The sequence below is a fragment of the Equus asinus genome, chromosome 7 (genome assembly GCF_041296235.1).
Source record: "Equus asinus isolate D_3611 breed Donkey chromosome 7, EquAss-T2T_v2, whole genome shotgun sequence".
NCBI lineage: Eukaryota > Metazoa > Chordata > Mammalia > Perissodactyla > Equidae > Equus > Equus asinus.
Window position 1 is genome coordinate 15,096,237 of NC_091796.1, and position 10,563 is coordinate 15,106,799.

The 10,563-nt window shown below is 47.0% G+C and overlaps 1 long non-coding RNA gene across 1 annotated transcript; it reads left to right on the plus strand.

Moving 5' to 3' along the window:
* Window positions 1-201: 201 nt before the first annotated feature.
* On the plus strand, window positions 202-1,499 carry LOC139045637 (uncharacterized). The gene is made up of 3 exons (XR_011504377.1): window positions 202-335; window positions 572-621; window positions 1,381-1,499. It is a non-coding gene; the product is annotated as an uncharacterized lncRNA (long non-coding RNA).
* Window positions 1,500-10,563: the final 9,064 nt, after the last annotated feature.

Sequence of the window (10,563 nt, forward strand, 5' to 3'; positions counted from 1 at the left end):
CGGACAGCTCGCTGCCAACCGGGCGGCGGCGGGAGCAACCCCGCGACCGCCGCCCCTGGCGCGGGTGAGCGGCGGTCGGGCTCGGGGATGGGGGCTCAGGGCCGGGGCTGGGGTCCGGGCTGTGGACCCGCCGGTCACCTGGCTTGGCCGAGTGTCCCGGGAAGTCTTCTCCGAGGCCCAGAGTTTGGCATCGGGGAAGGGAGCGGCCCCCGAGGGACCTCCTTGGAGGATGTGGACGCGATCCCACCCAGCGCCGGCCGGGTGCCCCAGGGCGCCCCCTCCACCGCCTCCTCCAGTTCCCGCCCAACAAACCTGGCGCGATGCCCCGGTGTCAGGTGAGGTTCCACGTGAGGGTCTCCTCCCAGCGGAGCATTGAGGGCTCGACCCCAGCACATTTTTGTTGAACGGATATTTTCAAAAATATATATTTGGGGAGGGGGCGTTGGAGGGCGAACTCGTCCGCAGTGGAGGCTGAGATGACTGCGTAAGAATCCGGGAGGGCGGGAGGGCAGGAGGCCGGGCCTTTCCTCACGGTCCTCTTCTATCAATCCCTTCCCGTCATCCAAAAAAGGCCCGATTTCTAGGGACGACAAACTGCTCGATTGCATTCTGGAAACTGAGGTGAGAATTGTCAAATTATCAAAACAGATTCAATGGGTGGCCTCATTCCCCTCGCAGTCACATTAGTGCTCCCATATAGCAAGGTTCTGGGTACAAAACCGTATTGTAACACCACTGATTTTCTTTGTAATTCTACGCATGTGATTTGCACCTAAAAACGTCACTCTGAGAAGGGGCTGTGGCTTCCCGAGGCCACAAAGGGGTGAAGACCTCGGTTTTCACACTGGACAGGCAGATTTAAGGGTGCACTGAGTTTGAGGACACAACTAAAAGGAAAATACTAACGCTCTCAACTGGTACAACTGAGGAAATAGGCATGTCTAACATTATTCGTCACTCAATTATAATTCCTACTTATGTTTCTAATCCTCAACACCTAGATTGCCGACGGCATTAGGAGACCTGGATTCTCTTGGCTCTGTCTGTTCTCTTTAATCCTGGTGACACCTGGGCCCATCCCTTCCCATCTCTGGGCCTCATTTCCCTCATGTAGTTTGAACCACAAGATTGCTAAAGGAGCTAGAACTTCCTGTGATTCCATCATTTATCCGTCCCACCTCTGCGCCCCTCATTACTCCTTTCCCTCTCTTTTATTTCCTCCCTTTTCTCCTCCCACTTCATTTAGCAGGACATACCCAGTGGCTTGTCCTGATGGCAGATGATTGATTGACAAATGTCCCTCCCCTCCATTATCCATCTTGCTTGTAGACAAAAGAAGCAGGGGGCACTTTGGTCAACTGAAACATTCTTTTTTATTAGAACTCCCTGCCTGCCAGCCTGGAACAGGAGACACTGTGTTTGGTCCAGCACTATTCAATAGAACTTTCTGCCACGATGGAAATGTTCTGATCCAGGACAGTAGCCACTAGCCACACGTGGCTACTGAATACTTGAAATACAGCTACTGTGACTGAGGAACTGAACTGTAAATTTTATTTAAATTAAATTTAAAATTTTAACAGCTATTTCGAGGTATAAAAAAGACATCAATGAACTGCACCTACAGCGTAAAAATTGCTGGTTTGACATATATACCTGTGAAACCATGACCACAAGCAAGATAGCTAACATACTGATCACGTCCCAAGGTTTCCTCACGCCCCTTCATAACTCCTCTGTACCTGGCCCCACACTCAAGCAACCATTGATCTGCTGTCTGTCATGAGATTAGTTTGCATTTCCTAGGATATTATGTAAATGGAATCATGCAGCCTGTACTGTTTTTTTTGTCTGGCTTCTTACTCTCAGCAAAATTATTTTGATATTCATCCATATGGTGTGTGTCTGTTTCTTTTTATTGCTGAATAATATTCCCTTGTTTGGCGATACCACAGTTGCACCTGTTGATGGAGATTTGGGTTGTTCCATTTTTTGGCTATGAACAAATAAATAAAGCTGCTGTGAACATTCTTGCACAGATCTTTGTGTAGACCTTTCTCTTGGGTAAATTCCTAAATGTAGAATGGTTGGTTTCTGTTAGGTGTGTGTTTAACTTAAGAAATTGGCAAACTTTTCCAAAGTAGTTGTACCATTTTACATTCCTGCCTATTCCACCACATCCTAGCCAACACCTGGTATGGTGAGTCTTTTTAATTTTAGCATTCTCATGGGTGTGTAGTGGTATCTAATTTTGGTTTTAATTTGTATTGCCCTAATGTCTAATGATGTTGAGCATCTTTCCATGGGCTTATTTGACATTAGTATATCTTCTTTGGTGAAGTGTTCATATCTTTCGCCCGTTTTTTATTACACTGTTTATTATTGAGTTTTAAGGGTTCTTTCATATTCTAGATTCAAGTCCCTTATCAAATACATAATGTGCAAATATTTTCTCCCAGTCCATGGCTTGTCTTTTTATTTTCTTAACAATGTTTTTCAAAGAGTAGAGCTTTAATTTTGAAGAAGTCCAATTTATTAATTTATTCTTATAGGTTGTTTTCAGTGTAGTATCGAAGAAATCTTTGCCCAAGCCAAAGTCACAAAGGTTTTTTCTCTATACTTTTGTGTATACATTTTACAGTTTTTGCTTTTATATTTAGATTTATGGTCCATTTTGAGTTAGTTTTGGCACATGGTGCAAGGTAGGAGTTGATGTTCAGTTTTTTGCATATGGATATCCAATTGTTTCAGTACCATTTGTTGAAAAGACTATCCTTCTCCCATTGAGTCACCTTTGCACCTTTGTCGAAAATCAGTTTTTGGTATATGTGTAGATGTGTATCTGGATTCTCTATTCTATTGCACTGATTGCTTAATTTAAATTTAAACAACTATCTGTGGCTAGTGGCTACCAAATTGGACTTCTCAGGTTTAGACTGTGAGCATCTCAGAAAGGATGCTGTTTGTAAATCTCATCAGAGAGAACTTTTGGCTCTGCCTTATGCTCCAGAATAATAATTTAAACATTCTTATCAAGTGGCTGCTGAAGAGGAGTTAACTTCCACTGTCTCTCAGTAAGTGGACTTCAATTTTCGTTAGCAGTTTATTATCAGGTCTTTAAGGGCTGGAGGCCCAAGAAGATGGGAGAGCTCCAGGCTCTGAGATCCCACAGTTCAAATCCTGACTTAGCGACTTACTAGCTGTGTGACCACAGGCAAGTTACTTAGCGTTTCCTTGTCTGTTTCTTCATCTATAAAATGGGTATCGTAATTACACCTATGTCCCAAGATCATCTGAGGATTAAATAATACATGGAAGTGCTTAGGATAATGCCTGGGACATGATAAGGACTCAGTGAAAGCTCCTCATTACTATTAGTTCATGTAATATAAAACAAAACACAGCAGCCGAGGGGGGAGACAGTCTGTCCTTTCTGAACCCTGTTCTCTTGTCTTCAGAGAAGCTCTTGTGTGTTTTCGCTCCCATTTCAAACACTTCAGCTTCAGGACATTTGGTGGCTGTGCAGGCACTGGTGGTATCTCCACAGCCCCAGTATTACGATTCCCATTTTGCAGATAAGAATTAAGGCATTCAGATATTTGTCCAAAGTCACATGGGTACTGGGTGACAGAGTTAAGATCTAAATCCAGGGTTTTAGGCCTCTAAAGTTTGTGCTTTTCATTTCGTAATGTTCAAAATCGATGCGCATCTGAATGGCCTGGGCACTTGGGAAATGCGCGCTCCCGGGCCCTCCCAAGGCATTCTGTCCGTGGGGCTGGGCCTGGGAGTCTGCATTTCATAGGCTCCCCAGGAGGTCCTTGGATGGCACTGGAGAAGCGCTGTGGCCCCCCGGCTCCACCACTTTCACTCCACTTGAAGGGCCTCTTCCAATTGTTTTCAATCAAGAATTACCACCATCTTTGCCAGAGTAAACACACCTCTGTGTTCTATTAGGTGGAAAGTCTGATTTAAGAGGAAACTGGAATTCAGAACTTGGCACAATGATTTATTTTCACTGGGGTCACGGACACTCGAGAGCAGCTCGCGTCCTCCTTGACATGTTTTTCAGGATGGCCAGAAAGATGTATATTTTACTACTGAACTCCAGAGCAGATACTTAGTGATTCTGAAGCACTAGGACCCTGAATAATTTACCATGAGGTGGGTGGGGCGGGAGATGTGTGCTGCGGACCCCCACGCAGGAAAAGCCCCTCCATGGGGCTGAGCTTCCTCTCTGCTGCCACATGGTGATTTTCCATCCTGTGGGAAGCAGAGGGCAATAACAGTCTGCACTACTGTCTGTTGTTCCGCCAAGGCCCTGCCAAGGTCTTGTGTGTGTTCTAGAAGGAGACACATCTGCACTGAGGGGCAACAGGCAACACCTGCACCCGCTGCCTGAAGCCTGCAGCGAGAAAGCGGCTTACTTCTTCTTTTACTGTGCCTGACTCTATAAATACACTGGGGAGGAACTCAGTCCTTTGTGTCCCAAATAAGGTTGAAGAAGTTATGAGGGGATGTCACCATAGGCCCACAATGTTTGTCTTCTGGGCAAGTAACAAAAGGGGTCAGCAGTGGCCCAGCCCCCTGATAGTGCCTGGTTTTCTCTACAAGGGATGGACTTGGAAGCCCCCAGGGTCCACCCCCACCACCCAGTGAGCGGCGCCAGCTTTGGGTTGAGGACTTGGCAACCAGTGGGGAATCCATTTCTGGAACGTTGCTGACTGAACACGGAAGTACCACTGGATGCTGCTTGGTGTTACATCTGATAAGAATAAAGACGCAGTTGAACCCTCTGACTGGTTTCTGTCCCTTGGTGTCCCCACATTTCCATTTCATTGCAATAAAAAGAACAAAGCATTAAAAGAATGAAAAGACAAGGAGAAAATATTTGCAAAACACATATCTGACAAAGGACTGGTATCCAAAATACACAAATCTTAAAACTCAACAACAAGAGAACAAACCACCCAACTAAAAAAATCAGCAAAAGGGGCCAGCCCCGTGGCCGAGTGGTTAAGTTCGTGTGCTCTGCTTCGGTGGCCCAGGGTTTCACTGGTTCAGATCCTGGGCGCGGACATGACACCACTCATCAAGCCATGTTGAGGTGGCATCCCACATGCCGCAACTAGAGGGACCCACAACTAAAAGTATACAACTATGTACCGGGGGGCTTTGGGGAGAAAAAGGAAAAATAAAATCTTAAAAAAAAATCAGCAAAAGATCTAAACAGACACTTCACTAAAAAGGATGACAAGCAAGCATATGAAAATGTGCTCCACATATGTCATTAAGGAAATGCAAATTCACACAACAGTAAGATGCTACTACATACCTCCTAGAATGGCTAAAGTCTAAAACACTGACAAGACCCACTGCTGGGGAGGATGTGCGCAGCGAGAACTCCCACTCACTGCTGGTGGGATGCAGAACGGCACGGCCGCTTTGGAAGACAGTTTGGCAGTTTCCTACAAAAGCAAATATATCTTACCATACAATCCAGCAGTTGCACTCCTTGGCATTTATCCAAATAAACTGAAAACTTACGTCCACACAAAAACCTATACACAGATGTCTAGAGCAGCTTTATTCATAATCGTCAAAACCTGGAGGCAACCAAGATGTCCTTCAGTAGGTGGATGGATAAACAAACTATGGTATATCCAGACAATGGATTATCCAGCAAAAAAAAAGGAGCTATCAAGCCCTGAAAAGACATGGAGGAACCTTAAACGTACATGACTAAGTGAAAGCAGCCCACCTGAAAAGGCTGCCTACTGTGCGATTCCAACGACATGACATTCTGGAAAAGGCAAAACTATGGAGACAGTAAAATGATGAGCGGTTGCAAAGGGTTGGAAGGCAGAGGGGACAAACAGGCAGAGCCCAGTGGATTTTCAGGGCACTGGAACTACCCTGTATGCTGTTGTAATGGTGGGCACGTCATTATACATTTGCCAAAACCCACAGAGGGTACCACACAAAAAGTGAATTCTAATGTAAATCGTGGCCTTCAGTTAGCAATAAACTGTCAGTACTGGCTCATGGGTTATAAAAAGAAACATACAAAACACATGTATAAAATAATTACGATATATAAAATAGAAATAGCTAACACGAAGGACGAAGAGCAGTCTGAACCAAAGAAGGCGGGCATCCCTAACTTTGACAGGCCTTACAACAGGAAGGCAGGTTTTAAACGAGAAAACATTTTTAAAGGAACTAAAATGACGTGTTAGTGCTCCCTGTTTGCCAGGCACCATGTCTGAACAGATTAACCCTCACGGGGCCCTGAGGGTGGACACTCCTGGAATCTTTCTTACAGGTAAGGGAAGCTGCTCAGAGGCCCCAGCTAGAGTGGCAACCTTAGGATTCAAACGAGTCTATGCCGATAACCACTACATCAGACGGCTTTTTAGAAAAATTAGTGACTAGAGTGAGGTCAAAGGGTTGTCCAAGGACCTCCTCAAAAAGAGAGAATTATAACATCATTTATTTGTTAGTAAATAGATCCTTCTGCAGTGCTTGTCCTGGCGGTTTAAACATTGCCCCAGAAATCGAATTCGTGCTCCTATGTTTAGCAAACTGCCCTCCCTCCCCTCATCCCCCTGACACAGTGAAAGGCAGATTTTAGCCACTCACCTTTTATTTCTGTAAATTCACATTAGTGTCGTCCAGATGCAGTTTCCTGGAGGCCTCTGCTGCTGGCTGCTCGGGCATCGAGTTCAGCTTGCTGCCTGACACACACTCTGTGTAAAAAGACAGCCCCTCTGGTGGCCCGGGGCCTCTCCTCTGTCCCTGGTTTGTTTGACGGCTACAAGTCACCAGAGATTTAATAGTGACTTGTGACAAGGTCTGCATCTCCTGAGCCTCAACCCGGGAACTGTGCCCTGGAGGCTGGGGATGGACCAAGAACTGGTAGAGAAGGCTGAGGAGGTGGGGAGGGAACAGGATCCTGGGGACCCGGCCCAGAGCCACTGTGGGCGCCGACTCCGCGGGAGAGTGATGGAAGAGAAAGGAGAGCCCCACAGAGGCCAGTGAATTAGCTGGGACAGTGAAACCAACCCTCAAATCTCCACCCCTAATCCACCTAAACCTTCTCCACGCCCCTGCTTCCTACACCATTAGAAAAAATCCCTAAACTGTGCTGAGCGAGCGGCCGCACTTCAAATGAATGGTTCCAACCTCAGTGGACTCTCAGGGTCAACTCAGTGCCCTTCGGCTCCCGTTCCAAGCAGCGCTTCCAGACCTCACTGCCTCTCCTAAGCCCCGGCCTCTCCTTATTCCACCAAGAAAAGACAGGCCATCAGGTCCCTTTCCTTCTCCTGCACATTTATGATGTACCAGCTGCACCAGCTCCCTCTTCACATTCTTCGGTCCGTCTGGCATCTTCCTCCAGCGCTGCTCTCAGTCCCCCGCCCCACTCCTCACCGTTCCTCTTGTAACTATCCTCTTAAAGTCACTGATGACCTCATGATCGTCAAACTCACTGGCCATGATTCCTTACCTCTACTGCATGTGGGAACGACCCTTTCATTCTTGAAATTTGTCTTTGGTCTTCAGGGCACATTCTCTCCATCTTCTCCAATCTCTCTGAATTCTCATTCTCAACCTTTGATGGCTCTGCCCTCCCTCCCCCAAAACATTCTGATAACTTCCACTGTAGGTCTGTGTTTGGGGGGAGGGACTGCCGAGGGATCTGTGTTTTCACTGAAGCCCTTCAGGTGATTCTGCTGGTAACCCAAGGCCATACTTTCACTCCCAGATGTGCTCAAGCACCACAAAGTCAGCATGAGCAAAAGAACTGTTTTTCTCCTTCTTCATGCCCTGCTACCCCTCCCAGCCCCGGCCTTGCCCAGTCCTCACAGCTCTTGCTGGCACTACCTGCTTTCTCATTTCCGCCCGCCCCCGACACGTGGTATAGGAGAGCTTTTCTGAGATACAGCTTTGACGATGCTGCTGTCTCTGCCATTTCTCACCTCTTCACTAAGGAATCTCTCACTTCTTCCTTCTTGGCCCAACTAGAATGTTCTGTCCTTTGAAAACCCTTCTCCAATTCTCCGCAGGCAGAGTTCACCTCTCCACTAATTGTAGCTGGTTATGCAACTCCCTACACTCTGAACTCCCGTTCTTAGCCAAGAAACGTTTGCTAAACAGCTGACTGTGTGCACATCCTACTCAAGCACCAGATGCTGTTTATCGTGCTAAGAAAACACAGCACCAAATAGGACAGAGTGCAAATCTCTACACTCACCCCCTCTGGGGTCTGAAGGACCCCAGAAAGTGCAACTGCACTAGATGAGGTGCATCTATGGTGGGGTCAGCTAGCTTTTTCCGTACAGGCACAGAGAGTAACTATGTCAGGCTTTGAGGGCCACACGGTCTCTGCCGTTACCTGCTCACCTTTGCTGTTATAGGGCGAAAGCAGCCACGATACATAAATGAATGAGAGTAGCTGTATTCCAATAAAGTTTATTTGTAGACACTGAAATTTGAATTTCATGTAATTTTCATGGGCCATGAAAAATTATTCCCCTTTTGTTTCTTTTTCAACCATTTAAAGATGTAAAAACTGGTCTTAGCCATGGGCCGCAGTTTGCCCATCCCCGTGTCACCAGTCTGCGAGCTACGCCTAACCTGAGTCCTTCAGCACAAGGCTTGGCATGTGAGCTTTATTTTTTGACTGAAACGTCCCTGCAGGAGAAAACTTTATCAATGTAAGTGGAGAAGAGCCTGGAAAGTCTAGGACAGTGCGTAAGGAGGGCCAGAATCTGCTCTTCAGCGAGACTACGTACAGCCAGAACTGCTGGTGCTGCCACCTAGCGACTGGTCACCTGAGTGAGGTCTGTCCTCTTGGCTCCGGCTCTCCCCCAGGACCGGGAAGGCGTGTTCCCTCCCACAGGCACACGGTGACAGCTGGGGTTTGTGTTCCTGACCACATCCAATAAAGACTTCAAATCAGTTAAACCAAAAATAAGTGTAAAGAATTATAAAATCTTGATAAATCATTTAAAGTGAAAAGCTTCAAGTCATAGAATTTTGAGATCATTTGGTTCAGTTTCTACTACTCTTTACCGACCATCCCCCCAGCTTTTGGAGAAAACTTCGAAGGTCCAGGAGGGCCAATTGTTCAAGATGACAAGGCAGAGCCTGCCTCAGAGACCCGCCTGCCTGATCCCGACACAGGGCACTCCATGCCATCAGAGTGAGCGCCTACAAAAGTCCTGTGACGTGGGCACCCCAGAGAAGGGGAGCTGCCCAGTGGGTAAAAGCAGTGGGTTCCAATCCCGGCCCTGTCACTTAATTGCTCTGTGCCCTTGGACACTTACTTAGCCTTTGTGCCTCAGCTTCCCCAGCTGTAAAATGGGGCAGAGTACCTACCTCACAGAGTTGTTGTGAGGTTGAAATGAGCTAATAGTGCCTTCAATGGGCATTAAGGTGTTAGCTACCAATACAAATTTACTGAGCACCCACTGTGTGTCACACACTGAGTGCTTTATTATTTTGCCAGATTTAATCCTTGTTGCTAGTCCACAAAGTGATGTTACCCTCTTCTGTAAATAAGCCTGAGAAAGGGCATGTGTACTGTGGGTGGGTGCTGGGAACAAAGCCATGATGGGTGCCCCCTCTCACACTAGCTCCAATGCACAACTCACACTGAAGGCATCCACTGCACAACTGAGTTACACGTTACAAAGATGACCCAACCCTGACATGCTAGCAAGGATGAGCACTGAGTAACTGCTGGGTAACCTGGTGGCATTCTTAGCATTCAGAAGAGCCTTTGGGGTGGGTGTGACTATCACCGTTCCTGCTTCAAGGTGACTTTGCCTCCATCCTTCTTGGTGTGGGGAGTGTTTCTGAGTGGTGCTGGCTGGTAGAGGGAGTGCTTGGGACAATCTATATGCAAATGTCGGAGCTTTAAAAGTATCAGCAGTTATGTGTCCTTTCTGCTTGCCCTCGTACTGATTTTTTCCTAAGTTCTGAAGTTTCAAAACTAATGGAATATTCACTTTATGCTTGATTTATCAAGACACCTGGGGATAATGATGCTTGCAAAGCAAAACTCAGTGTTCCCACAGAGGTCTGTGCACGTTTAAACCATGGATGTGCTGCTCCTTGAGCTTACCTGAGACAGACAAGTGCTTAAGGCCTAGCTGTAACAGTCCTGAGGTTTCCCATCTCTGGAAACTCCCTCATCCCATGCCTTGAACTCCTTCAACAGAGACGCAGAAAAGAGACATACCGACCCACTAGGCCCACCCCACTCCTCTCTCAGGAATCCAGAGGCCCCATGGTTGTAATATCCATGTGCCCCTATCATTTTATATGGATTAAAAAGGCCACTGCCCTGGGGTCAGCAGCAAAGCTACCTGTGCGGCAGGCAAGGTGTTCGAGAGGTGGGCATTAAACATAAGCTGGGGCCTGGCCTTCATCACCGGTGTGTCTGTGGCACTTAACCCCTCTAAACCCCAAGTTCCTCATCCATAAAATAGGGAAGATGATCCCATGCCCATCACAGTTGTGCTGACCGACGAGCACAGAGGAAAGTGCAAAGGAAACCGT